At 43.5% G+C, this 13727-nt stretch overlaps 1 pseudogene; it reads left to right on the top strand.

Moving 5' to 3' along the window:
- Nucleotides 1–11651: 11651 nt before the first annotated feature.
- Nucleotides 11652–12625, top strand: LOC130885213 (serpin B6-like; annotated as a pseudogene).
- Nucleotides 12626–13727: the final 1102 nt, after the last annotated feature.

Below are 13727 nucleotides of genomic sequence, written 5' to 3'. Positions count from 1 at the left end.
AAGAAAACAAACTATCTTTTCCCATACCCATTATACATATCCATCCCAGTTCCCATTCTCTCCCCTCCTCCCATCTGACTGAATTTCTGTCTTTGCCTTTTACTTACACTTAACCGCTTATAAAATCTCCAGCATTCTAATGCCCTCCGCTTTGTTCTAGCCTATGGATACATGGGACAAAGTGTACTACAAAAGATAACTAAAAGCTAGATGGTTGAATAAAAGTTTTGCAATTTTCCCTTGGAGATTTATTGTTGGCTTCATTTTTTAGTTCAAAGAATGTAGATTAAAATGTGTACCCAAAACATCATCCCATGGCCATTATCAGTCACTGGTCTTTCCCAACTTCTGTCCACCTGGTTTTACTACAGAATCCTGCTACACAATGGCTGTGGGTTTAGGAATTTTCTATGAAGAAAAGGTGGCTGACATCAGCCGCCACGTCTACCTTATCTTATCCTCCTTAACACAGTGTGTGTGTGTGAATGGTGTTTCCCTGAAATGCAAGTAACCATTTCTTGCTAAATAGGAGAGGGGAAAAAGCTGATGTCATGGGACAGGTTGGAGATTATTTCAAACAAAGGGTATACTGTAACTTAGGAAGAGAAGTGGGAGACTAGATGAACGGTACTTAATGAGTAATCAACAAAGTGCTCACCGAGTCCTTCCTTTATCCCCAAAGTGAACTAACTGGTATGAGAATCAATGCCGTAGTGTATTTCCATAAGAGGAAGTCATGATCTTATTAGGCAATGTGTGTTTTACATATTGCATGAAAGCAACATGTTTCATGGAACTGTCGGAAGCACAGGCAGAATGTGAAGAAGCCAGCTGCAGAGATACCTAGATAAGCAAGCAAAAGCTGAAGGAGGCTTATGATGGACACTGTGGAATTTTTGGTGGTCCTTTGAGCTTATTGGCTGGAGATCCAGCATGGATGGAGCTTAGTGGAGAGAATGTGCTTTGACGCGTGGGGGTATTTATGGGAAAGGAATGTGGAATCTTAGATGATTGAAGGCAGGTGTCTTTAACCTTGAAGTGAAGGGAAGTGATTGTGGGTTCCTAACCAAGTGCCCTCTGGGAAGCCCAACCCCTCAGCAGGGCACAGGGTGGAATGGCACAGGGTGTGCCGGAAGGTTCCAACTTCCTCAAAGTGTACTTATAAAAATGATTGGTTGGGCTGGGTCCAGGTAGTATGAAGCTGGTGATTTAAAAGTCAACAGACCAGTGGCATTGAACACATTCACAACATTACCCAGCTATCTCTGCTGTCCGGTTTCAAAGCATTTCCATTCCAAAGTGAGACTCTGTTCTAATGAAAGGATTGTCTCTCATAGTCTTTCTAGTCCCTGGCTTCATCAGTGTGCATCCAGCCTTTGCGGTTAGTTCATACAAGTGGGATCATATAATCTGTAATTTTTGTGTCTTTTTTTTTTCCAATGTAGTATGTATCAGGACTTCCTTATGTTTTGCATCTAAAAAATGTCCTGGAGATCTATTTTTAAATGTTTTAAAACAGTTTTTATTCTATTAATTTATTTTACTTTCTGTATATTTGTGTGTGTGCATAGATGCATCCATGCACACATTTGTGCACATCCATGACACGTATATGGAAGTCAGAGAGCAACACTCAGGAGTTGGTTATCTCCTTCCACCACATCATCAGAGGGATTGACCTCAAGTCAACAGGTCTGACAGCAAGTACTTTGCCAGCTGAGCCATCTAAGTAGCCCTGAAGACCTATTCCTGACCTGTGTGGAGACAGATGAACTGGTTCACCTAAACTGCATTTTGATACAGGGGATAATTGTTAAATCTTATAGTTCCATTGTGTATGTGTGTGTGTGTGTGTGTGTGTGTGTGTGTGTAAGGCAGCTATCTTGAGTAAATGTAGTTGGACAAGCCCTGTAGTGCAGGCCCAAGTCCCAGGTTGTTGAGAGGCTCAGTCAGGAGAATCACAAGTTAAAAGCTAGCTTGAGCTACTGAATGAGTTAAATCCTATAAATTCTCCTTGCCTGGAAAATTTAGCCTGTTGTTAATGAAATGTGACAATAAAGAGGTCGGAGAATACTTCAGCGGTAAAATATTTCCCCAGCATCCACGAAGTCTTAGTTTTAGTTTATAGTAACACATGCAAGTGTGTGCATGTTCACACACACACACACACACACACACACACACACACACGAATAGTCAAAGTGATTAATTTTAGGCACTAAAATCTGAAATGTAGTGTAAGAGCAAAATTTATTAGTAGTCACACTGGACAAAGGTCTCAAATTCAGAAAAGAAATAGATACTAGAGGTCTTTTTTCACATTTGAGTTCTTCTCTTAAGTTGAGACAGGGTCTCCTGTGGCCCAGACTGACCTCTAACTCTGTATGATGCTGAGACTGCTTTTGTATTTCTGTCCCTCTGTCCCCGACTTCCGAGTGCGGAGATTACAAGTGTGTGCCATTTGATGACTGAGCTCTGTTTTACAGAGGCCTCTTGTTCATTTCCTGGCTGCCCAGACTCCCAAAATAATCACACAGAAACCATATCATTTAAATCACTGCTTGGCCCATTAGCTCTAGCTTCTTAATTGCTAACTATTACATCTTAATTTAATCCATTTTTTAACATCTGCGTATCGCCACAGACTGTGGTTTACCAGGTAAATTTCCAACATCTCTCTCTCTCTAATTCATAGAGAAAAATAAGCCAATAACAGCAGCTCTTAGCTTTGAAGAAGGAATTTGCTCGTCTTAGAGTAATGTATTGCCTTTTCTTGAATCTTTATTTCCTTTTACTGTGTCGCTTCCTAGTTAGTTTTTTACGACTTCCTATATATAATTATTGCTTTTTGAAATATGTCTACCCCATTCCCAAGCCACAGCAGTGAAGGAATCTACTGCTGCATCTCCTCGGAATGACAGAAACCCCTTTCTGTCTAGTGACTCTTCCCTTATTTCCATCTAATGTGTTCGCCACTTAGGAGCTACAGCGAACTCTTGCAAGCTTGAGTTTTTCTTCAAACTCGTCACTGGGCTCTCTTCTTCTCAGAGTGAAATTCCCCAGAATCTACAGCCCCTTCATTGTAAGAGTTCTGGGGTGTAATTTCCCTTCCAGGTACGGAGATGGAGACGGGTTCCTGTGCACTCTTGAGCATCTCCTGTGCTTGAGTCCTACTAATGATTCAACAGTTCCTGCCCCTATTCCCACCGTAACCTGCTGGTTTCTGTTCAAGATGAGAGGGAAGAGACACCTCTCTTTTCATGGTTAATGTCAGTCTCCTGGCTCCATCCTTTATCAGCTGTGTGACCATGGGGAAGCTGTTCAGATCCTCTGTGTCTGTTAGCGCATGAGTTGCAAGCAATTACAGGAAGTGAAGTGCTTGCATCAGTACCTGGCAACAGAGTGGGCTTAAGAATAGTGGTAGCTAGGCTATAATCTCTTCTGTGTCTTTGTAGCACTGAGCATAAATGCAATGAGTGCATTATATAGATACCCTGGGGTTTCTAAAGTCTTACACAAATATTTGTTGAATAACTGCTCTTTCCTTTGTTTGGAATGTGTTTGCACTTACTCCCGTGTAGCCAGCAATATGTGTTCCTTGCTTAAACCTCAGCTCTGGGTTTAGTCCTATGGAAGGCCTCTCCTAGTTATGCCATCTCCATTAAAGCGGATTCATCTTCCTGCTGCTAGGTGCCCACAGGTCCCACATTGCTAGAACTTCCCGTTCTACTTATTAGCCCGTAAAATGGGTGAGAGCTGCTTGTTCAGAATGGTGTTGATTCAACCACTGATCATCTCATTGGTGTCCGGTGTCCTCAGGATCACTGTTCTGTCCTGGGGACTCTCTAGTAATTCACTGTAATTTCATACCTAGGAAATCCATCTGAAGTTTCCTAAGGAAAGCGAAATGGTTAAGATTCCCTCATGTGGGCCCAAAGAGGGATGCATGAGTTTCCCTTGGATGGGGGGGAATAATAGAAGAGATCTCCTGGTAAACTGGGGGAGGTGGTGGGTGAACGGGATCATGAGGAAGAGGGTTGGGTGGGCTGCGCAAGGGAGACGGGTTGGGGGCTGGATGGAGGGGGAGAATAACTTGATAGGGTTCATCATTTGTTGGGGGCAGGTTAGGGAGAAATCTGGTGCCAGGAAACCTTCCAGGAATCCACAAGGCTCCAACTAAAACTCCTAGCAAGAGAGGAGAGGATGCCTGAGCTGACCATGTACTGTAATCAGACTGGTGACTACCCGAATTGTCATCAGAGAGCTTTCAACCAGTATTTGCTGGAAGCAGATGCAGAGATCCATGGCCAAGCGCTAGGCTGAGCTCCTGGAGTCCTCCGGAAGAAAGCGAAGAGGTATTGATTGTAGGAGCCAGGGAGATCAAGGTCATGACCAGAGACCAGACACAGACAGCTGACCCGAGTTCATGGGAGCATATTGACTCTGGACCAACAGTTAGGGAGCCTGCAAAGGGCTAACCTAGGCCCTCTGCATGTGTGCGACAGGTGTGTAGGTTGGTCTATTTGTAAGGCTGCTAGCAATGAGATCAGGTTTTGTCCCTGGCACTTAACTGGCTTTTGGGAACCTGTTTCCCCATCCTGGATTACCTGGCCCAGCCTTGATGCCTGGGGAGGAGCTTGGTCCTGCCTCAACTTGAGTACCACATTTTGTTTGTTCAAGCCCATGGGAGGCCTGCCCCTTTCTGAAGGTATTGGTGGAGGAGTGGGTGGAAAAGGGGGGGGTAGATGGGAAGGGGGGTAGATGAACTTAAGGGAAGGGAGGAGCAGGAGAGGAGGAAGGAACGTTGTGGTCAGTCTGTAAAATAAATGAAAAAAATGTTAATAAAATAAAATAAAAAGATACCTTCATGTTATATTACTGTAGTTACAGACTTAGCACTCAGTGATAACAGGGTCTTGGAGCACAATAAAATAGAAATGTATTTGAAAACTTTTCTAGGTTGGAGAAGTTTAATGGGCAGGCCCTGTAAATACAATGTCTATATTCAAATACAATCACCCTGGGAACAGGTAGGGTAAGCTTCTTAAGGCTGTTTCCTCTTGAATACCTCAAGCTATTTTGTATGGTGTTGGAACACAATAAATGCTTAGAGATTTATGATGAGCACAAATTCACACCAGAAATGAAGAAAGCAGGAAAGCCGCAGGGGCACCTGATCAAAATCCATCATGGTGAATGAAAATTATCACTAGAAAGTTTCAAAATGAGTAAAAAAAAAAGATTTCTGTTTCTGAGCTATTATTTAAAAACCTAAGTGGTGGAGGCAGGAGCAGAGGTGATTCTCTAAGCTCAGACAGAGTATCAGTGGATGATCAGATTTCTAGGTCCCCTGCCCAAGCAGCAATGGGCCTTTTGTGGTTAAATGATTAAGTCCATTCAGACTTTCTAATGCTCTGGGATGACCAGCTCATTTCAGACCACACCTGACAGCCTAATTTACCTCCTTCTCAGCTCTGCCAAATCCCCAACCTCCTATGGAGACACGCAGGAGTCACACTCGAATTGGCCAGGTGAACTCTTGAAAATTATATATATTTAGGTTTACTCAGCCATAGAAAATCAGACTCAAATTATCGCCAAGTAAGACCAAAATAATTTGGAGCCATCTCTTAGTCATTTTCCATTGCTGTGGAGAGACTCCATGACCAAGGCAACTCTTAGGAAGGAAAGCATTTAATTGGGGACTTGCTTATAGTTTCAGGAATTTAGTCCGTTGTCGTTATGGTGGGGAGCATGGCTACAGGCAGGGAGGCACTGGAGTTGCAGCTGAGAACTAGGGTCTGATCCATAGGTGGGGGAAGAGGGGAGGGGAATGGAGAGTGGGGAGAGGGAGAGGAAGAGGGAGAATGCCCGGGGCTGGTATGAGCTCTTGAAACCTCTAAACCCCCCTCAGGATGCATACTTTTTCCAAGAAGGTCACACCCACTCCAACAAGGCTACACCTCCTAATCCTTCTAATTTTTCACCAGTTGTGCCACTGGCTGATGGCAAAGCATTCAAATACATGAGCCTATGGGAGTCACTCATTTTCTTTTCTTTTCTTTTCTTTTCTTTTCTTTTCTTTTCTTTTCTTTTCCTTTCCTTTCCTTTCCTTCCCTTCCCTTCCCTTCCCTTCCCTTCCCTTCCCTTCCCTTCCTTCCTTCCTTCCTTCCTTCCTTCCTTCCTTCCTTCCTTCCTTCCTTCCTTCTTCTGTTTTCTTTTTTCGAGACAGCTTTGGGGCCTGTCCTGAAACTAGCTCTTATAAACCAGGCTGGCCTCGAACTCACAGAGATCCTTCTGCCTCTGCCTCCTGCGTGCTGGTATTAAAGGTGTGCACCTCCACTGCCTGACTTTTTTTTTTTTATACAGGATTTCTCTATGTAGCCCTGGCTGTGCTGGAACTTACTGTTCAGACCAGGCTGGGCTCAAACACAGATATCCACTTGTCTCTACTTCCCAAGTGCTGGGATTAAAGACTTGTACCACTATTGTCTGGCAAGAATGGGAGGGCATTCTTATTCAAACCAACCTAGGTCATTTTTTTAACAGGCTACTTGTAGAATATACAAACTCAGGAAACAACAACCTTACATTTGTGGTACTGATATATCAAAAAAAAAAAAAGATGAAGAGACTAACCAAATTCTTGTTAGTAATATGATCTTTTATTTTGCAACTAGGTTACTAAGACAAAGTATGTATTCATGAAAACAAAAATAAAACAACTGAGAACCTTAAAAAATTCAATATAAAAAGTACACCTCCCATAGAAAGCAAATCTTGAGCGTTGAAACCTCTGTGTTTGTCTCATCTGCTGGAATGACAGAGGAGCAAACCATTGCTACTGGAGTTCTGCTTTCTGGTGAGCTCTCCGTGAGAACAGAGGTACTCACGTCATGCATGCTGACCCAACATGATGATGTCCAGCATTTGGGTTATGTCTGAAGGATGGAAACCGGTCTGCATAAGTGAGCGAGAGTTACAGCGTCGTGACTGTCATTTGGTGCAAGTGGGCCACTGCAGCCAGGTTACAGAGAACTTCCTTTCAGGGCAAGACCAGCCTGGTAGTGATGGTACCCAGAGGATAAAGAACATTTTTCGTGATAAGAGGCCGAGAACTTGACTTCTGAGAGTGCCAGTTCTCCCAGCAGGACGGCAAGGAGGCCATATTGAGCTTGATCTTCTTTGGAATACTTTAAAGGAGAATTTGTATCTACCTGAGGGGCTTAAACCTGATTGAACACCCTTGAGGTGTTCTCCTTGGTTACAGAACAAGAAGATTTAATTGGGCAAGATAATGGGGTCAATTTTGCTAATTCTTCAACTATTACCGTTTCTTCTCTTTCTCTGTCAGTTTAGGGGTAATTAGAAGCCAAAGAAAAAAAAGTCAAGTTTACAGACTGGAGTCTGTCCAAGCGATTTCAGTTCCGGGAAGGTGTGACTGGGTATCAGAAGGAAACCTCAAGGTAGAGAATCTTCACACAGTATTGAAAAAAAAATTCTTACACATTTCTCATTTAAATGCGAAGATCTACAAATTAACTTTTGTACAGTACTTAGCCAGTAATTTACTTTTGAGCACATGGATTCTTGAATCAGATTGTCAATTGTCACTGTGGAGTTTTGGCCCCATGATAAACTACAAAGTTGGTTCATCTCTCATTCTTTTGGATATATAAACAAAGGGATTTGTTTCTGTGTTGTTTATAATAGCAAGAAATTCGAGCCGGGCGATGGTGGTGCACGCCTTTAATCCCAGCACTCGGGAGGCGGAGGCAGAGGCAGGCGGATCTCTGTGAGTTCGAGACCAGCCTGGTCTACAGAGCTAGTTCCAGGACAGGCTCCAAAGCCACAGAGAAACCCTGTCTCGAAAAACCAAAAAAAAAAAAAAAAAAAAAAAAAGAAATTCAAACACTCCCATTACCCATCAATAGGCAGTTAATAAAACAAATTCATATAATCAAGTGGTTTAAGTATAAGATACCTACCATACGCTACCCATTAATCTCATTAATTCACTCAAATACTTGTCTTGGGTGTCAGTTACGTATATTCAAGGTGCTTCTGTAAAGGACTTGGAGAGAACTGGTTGGGGGTGGGAGGTGGGGGCTGTGTGTATGTAGTTCTGTTCACGTGGAGGCAGAAGCAGGAGGATTGTTTCTGCCAAGCAGTCAAGGGCAGCCTAGGCAAAATAGTTAGACACAGAAGGGAGGAGGAAGGAGGGGAGGAGAAGAGGAGGGAAGACAGGGAGGGTGGGAGGAGGAGAGCATGGATGAACAGAGACTCTAAGGATGGAGGCTTTGAAATGAATGGTTCTCATGGAGTTAAGGAATGGGAGAAGAATGAAGAAGATAACAAGAAAGATGATTTCAAATATTTGTGTTTTTAAAATCTAAAGCCAGGCAACAAGCAGCAGAGACTGACTTAGGCAAGGAAGGCCTGAGATGCAGCTCGGGTAGCAGGAGGACGGGCTGCAGGGTGGTTATTCCAGGCAAACAGAACTTAGGAAAGGATGCTCCCACGTGGCACAGTGCACGCATGAATGCTGCAGCCTATGCAGCTGGCTCCCCTTGAAGCTGGAGATGCTCAGGTGATCAGGTAGGACTTTGCAGGCCACACTGAAGAATTTATGTGGATCCATTGAGTGGATGGAGCCATCAGAGATCCAAGCTGCATGCTCTGAGAGATGGTATGCTGGGAACGGATGGATAGAAGAATGGACGCCGGACCACTCATGAAGTCTGAACTCCGAGCTTCAGTGAAAGAGGATGAGGGCTAGGACCACGATGCAGGCTTTGAGGGTGGAGAGTAGGGATTCATTCAGGTTTTCTTTCAGAAGATAGTGCTGTTCAGACGGGCGGTTTCTAGTCTCTTGATATGAACTTGGTTTAGCTTTGCAGTGGTTCTCAACCTTTCTGAAATTTCGACAATTTAATACAGTTCCTCATGTTGTAGTGGCCCCCACATTGAAAATTATTTTCATCGCTACTTCATAACCATAATTTGGTAATTGTGAGTATGTTTTGTAAATACAGTTGTCCCTTGGATACCAAAAGCTGAGGCTGTTCAAGTCCCTTATATCAAAGGCAGAATTTGCATGAAACTTCTTACACACATCCTGCAATATACTTTAACTTGTCTCTACCTTGCTTACATATACCACAAAATACAATGTAAATGCTCTGTAAATACTTGTTAGCTATACTGCGCAGGCAGGAACAGAAAAGCCTGGAGCTGGGGCTGGAGCTCAGGGGTAGAGTGATTGTGGAGCGTGGGTAAGGACCCAGGTTCTACCTGTAGCGCTGGGAAATAACCAATGGCCTGCACATGATTAGTTCTTGTGCATTTCTCTGCTGCCCACTTTGGAACCACAGTTGGCTGCGTAAGACATTTCCACAAATCCAGAGAGCTCCCGTAGGAAAATATCACCACAGTTGGAGTTTGGGGCTCCTTCCATTTCTAGTATCATAGGGGTAGTATTGCCCACTTCAGAGAAATTTGTCTAGACCTGTCTTCTTAATGAGAAGCAGATAAAATGTATCATGGTATGTCAGTCAAAGTAGACAAGGAGGTGGAACTGGCCAGGGGACAGACTGAATGAATAATGACGGGTTAATTGGCTAACACACTGCTGTATTAAGTGCTCCAAAGAATGAAGGAATCAAGTATTTCCCGGTCTATCTCTGTCGCACTGGTTAGTCTGGAGGGACTTCATGATGCCAAGATTCTCCAGGGCCTGGATTCCTTGCTTGTCAATCAGGACACTTTCTCTATTAAGCACTAGGGGAAAGGTTGGGAAGCGCCAGACGGTCAGGCGTTTAGTAATCACCGTGTTTCCTAATTGGGAACCGGCAACAGCCTTTGAGAAAATCCTTCACTCCTTGGGCACTTCATGAGAACCAGGAGTTGAGGGAGGGAGGGAGAGCATCTGTGTTAGCTGAGTTGTTGTGACATAAAATACACGGTGTGAAACAGAAGTCTGAATGGAGACAGCATGCCAACTCGCTTAGCAATTGTCGGGTTGCCTTCTAGCAGTGGATGCTGAATGATATTCAGTCTATGTTTTGCAAGTAGTATGGAGTGTGATCTGAAATACTCCTACACCCATGTTTGGGCCGAGGGCATAGAGAACGTATAGAAGAGGGACAGGTGCTTTGTTGCTGTTGTCTGCTTGTTTTTATTTTTTAAGATAGGTTTTATTTTAAGATAGGTCTTGTCAAGTAGCATAGGCTAGCATTGAACTCACAGTCTTTGCTTTCTACTTTATTTCTCATTATTATTATTAGTATATGGATTATGTAAATGTATGGGCTTGAGTGTCACAGTACACTTGTGGAGGTCAGAGGACAACTCTGTCAAGGCTGTTCCCCCCTTCCACCACATACCTAGATTCTAGGGATAAAACTTAGGTCGCTAGGGTTCACCAGATTTGGACAGCAAGTACCTTTACCAATCTATCTCACTTGACTCACAACTCTCCTTCAGCCCTCTCCAGCTCTGCTGTTACAGACATGAGCTGCTGTGTCTGGCTGTGGAGGGGGTCACGTAGTGAAAAATTCTCCTCTGAGTTATATCTTCTCTGGGGGTTCATATGAAGGAGCGGATAAGAAGGACATAAACTCTGCCTGCTCAGGGATGTTTTATAGATCCAGAGACCCCATTGTACATTTCTGTTGTGAAAACCTAGTTGATTGACAGTGACTTCGACCACTGGCATTGATTGTCTTTGAGTTCCATCTTTGCTTGGTTTCACTGTACCACTTGCCAGCTCTCTACCTTCAAGCACTGGCCCGTGAAGGTAGCTAACTTGCTGATGCCCAAGCTTGCTTTCTTAGGGGAAAAAATAAGCATTGCCCCTCCTGAAGATGTGTTCAATAATAATAAAATACTCTCTCTGAAAAGTAGACAGAAATGTTGCCACATGCCAATGTAGTTTTGGCTTCGTGCAATTCAAGGACCACTGAATATTTGCATCAGTACTGAACATGCAGACTCTGGGTAGTCTTTGGGAGCCTTTTTTTTTGTTCTACTATGTATTTTTAGCATGTGAGAAATAGCAACCTTCCATATAAAACAGATGTGAGCCTTGCACAGAATCAACAGACTTGGCCTTGTGAAGCAACATGGAAACAGTGACAGAGTATTGCAGCTAAAAGTTATTCTCTGCAGTGCTAACAAGTCAAGTGAGAAGAATGCTCTTTGCAAGCAAAAATATTGATTCATTAAGAAACGTATTGACATCTGCTCTGCTTGCTACTGGCTGGGGAACCCAGTGTCCCCAGATTGCCATCATGGATGGCACTGTTGCTGTAAACCTTTTGACAACACGGAGTAAAGAAAACATGAAAATATGTTTTCTCCTGCGAGGATCTCTTTAGCCCCGGCTGTAGGGATATAGCCCCACCCATTGGGGGCGTGTTCACCTTGGGCTAATGTTTACTGATAAATCTGCTGGGCGTGATCCCAGCAGCCCCTTTTTTTGCTCTGCCTTTCCTGTCCTCTGCAGGAATCTATGGTCCTGTAAGTCTATTTCCTTATTAAAGCTGTATATATTTTTATAATCTTTCTGCATTCATTTATGCCGCCACATTTTGGCGCCCAACGTGGGGCACGAACCCACGACCCTGAGATTAAGAGTCTTTCTGCATTCATTTACGCCGCCACACCTGGCCATAGTCTTTGTTGGGACAAAGAGAATCAATGCAAGCCAGAAGATCCAGGAACTTTCTCTGAATAAATGTAGTGGCGATGGAGATGGAGTTGTCCACCAAGGCTTCCAGTCACATCTCAGTACTTACTTGCTTGAAACAGCCAAAGTATCTTCAGGAAAAGACTTGTGATTGTTTAGCGTCTTTTAAATGTTTGTGCCTCAAGTTCTACCAAGCAGAGATGTGAGAGCTGGACTTTACCGGTGCTACAGAGCAGTTCTAAAACCACATCAATGCTCAGGTAGCCAAACAAACAGACAACTTAGAAGACAAGATCAAAGAGTTGCTGTCTTCAAGGATAGTGAATTCAGATACTCTGAATGCCATCTACTTCAGTGGAAACTGGGAGAAGCCGTTTAAAAAAGAGAACACTCAGGAGACGCCTTTCAAAGCCACCAAGAATGAGGATAAATATGTGCAGAGAAGGTTTAAGAAATCTACCATTAAGATGTCCTATGAGAGAACTATTACCCAAGGTTCTGTAGCTTCTCTATGTTGACCCTGAGCTAAATGAGATCATCATGCCTCCAGAAGAACATGTTGATCTGAAAATGGCGGGAGAGGAATAACTTAAGAGAAATTCATAGAGTGGACAGGGCTGGTCAAGATGCAGAAAGAAGAGGTGGAAGTTCTCCTCCTGGGTTTAAACTGGAGAGGAATTAAGACATGAAGGAAGCCCTGTGCACGCTGGGCATGTGATACCTTTGGGCATGGCAGGGCAGATTTTGGGGACTATCATCCACTAAGGCTTGTGTTTGTCCATAGTCGTACCTAAGTCCTCCGTGAAGGTCGGCGAAGAGGGCACAGAGGCTGCCCCCACTACAGCTGCCTTCATGACAATGAGGTACATGCAGTCCACTCCTCCTTCTGGGACAAACATCCTTCCATTCCTTCCTTCAGCATGTGAAGACCAATAGAAGTCTGTTTTCTGTCCAGTTCCCTTCTCCTTGAGGAAACAGTGATGCTGTGTCAGCCTTTTCCCCATTCTCTACAGCGTGCCTGTGACCCAAGCGACCTTATCTGTAAGTGCGACGAGAGTCTTGAAACTAAGTGTTTTATGGCTGCCCCCCAAAAGAAACATGTCGAAGCAGACTTGTTCATGAGTTATTATCACTCGTTCCCATACAAATATTTTCTGTTTAAACTCAAAGCAACATTCTAAGGGGAGAAATGTCTTTTTTTCATGTCCCATTTAACAATACAATAACTTTGTTTTCAAAATCTCATTTTATTCCAGCTGGATGATATATGATCTCATTGTACAAAGCCATATTATTGGAACATATAGCTCTGTGTTTCTGTAGAGAATGTGAGACATAACCTTTGTCTGTTTAGACTACGTGCTGCTCAGCAGAAACCTCATCTTGAGGAAGAGTCTCTAGAAATTATTTCAATAAAGCTATCAACAGCTCATATGTTACAACATTTGTAGCTTTTGACAGATATGTCATTTACATTCTTCCATAATGAGACTACTACACAATATTGTTAATTAGCAGTCAGTCCAACTGTGTGTGTTTGATAAAGAAATAAGGAAATGTAGAATTTGTGAGTAAAATTGCAAATGGGTTTTTGGAAAAGAGTGTGTCTAAGTTTTGACAGGTGACCCTTACAAAACCATGTGACGCGTAATTCCATCCAGTCACTTGCCTGAGACTCTGTGGGTATTAGCAGCGCAAACGCTTCTGGCAAAAGATATTCAGCAGCTGGGTCCTGGAGATGTTCTCCTTCTGAAATGCCCATTCTCTGCCATTCTGGAACCCAGTGCTTGTCAGTTACTTGCCTTAGATCTTGCCATAGATGCTCTTTCCCTGAGAATACCTGGAGCTCCCTAACCCTCCGAGCATTCCCAATTGGGTTGAGTTCTTTTCTTTGAATGCCACATCTTGGGCTTCTCCATTTCTATCACCTCACGAGCCTGCTATTTTTGTTGTTGTTGCTGCTGCTGCAACCCTTCAGGAAAAAGTTATCTTAATAGCTCCTTCCTTCCTCCTTCCTTCCTTCCTTTCTTCCTTCCTT

Source organism: Chionomys nivalis, chromosome 12 (genome assembly GCF_950005125.1).
Source record: "Chionomys nivalis chromosome 12, mChiNiv1.1, whole genome shotgun sequence".
Taxonomy (NCBI): domain Eukaryota; kingdom Metazoa; phylum Chordata; class Mammalia; order Rodentia; family Cricetidae; genus Chionomys; species Chionomys nivalis.
Note: the sequence above shows the minus strand (reverse complement) of the source record. Positions and strands in the feature narration are given on the sequence as shown.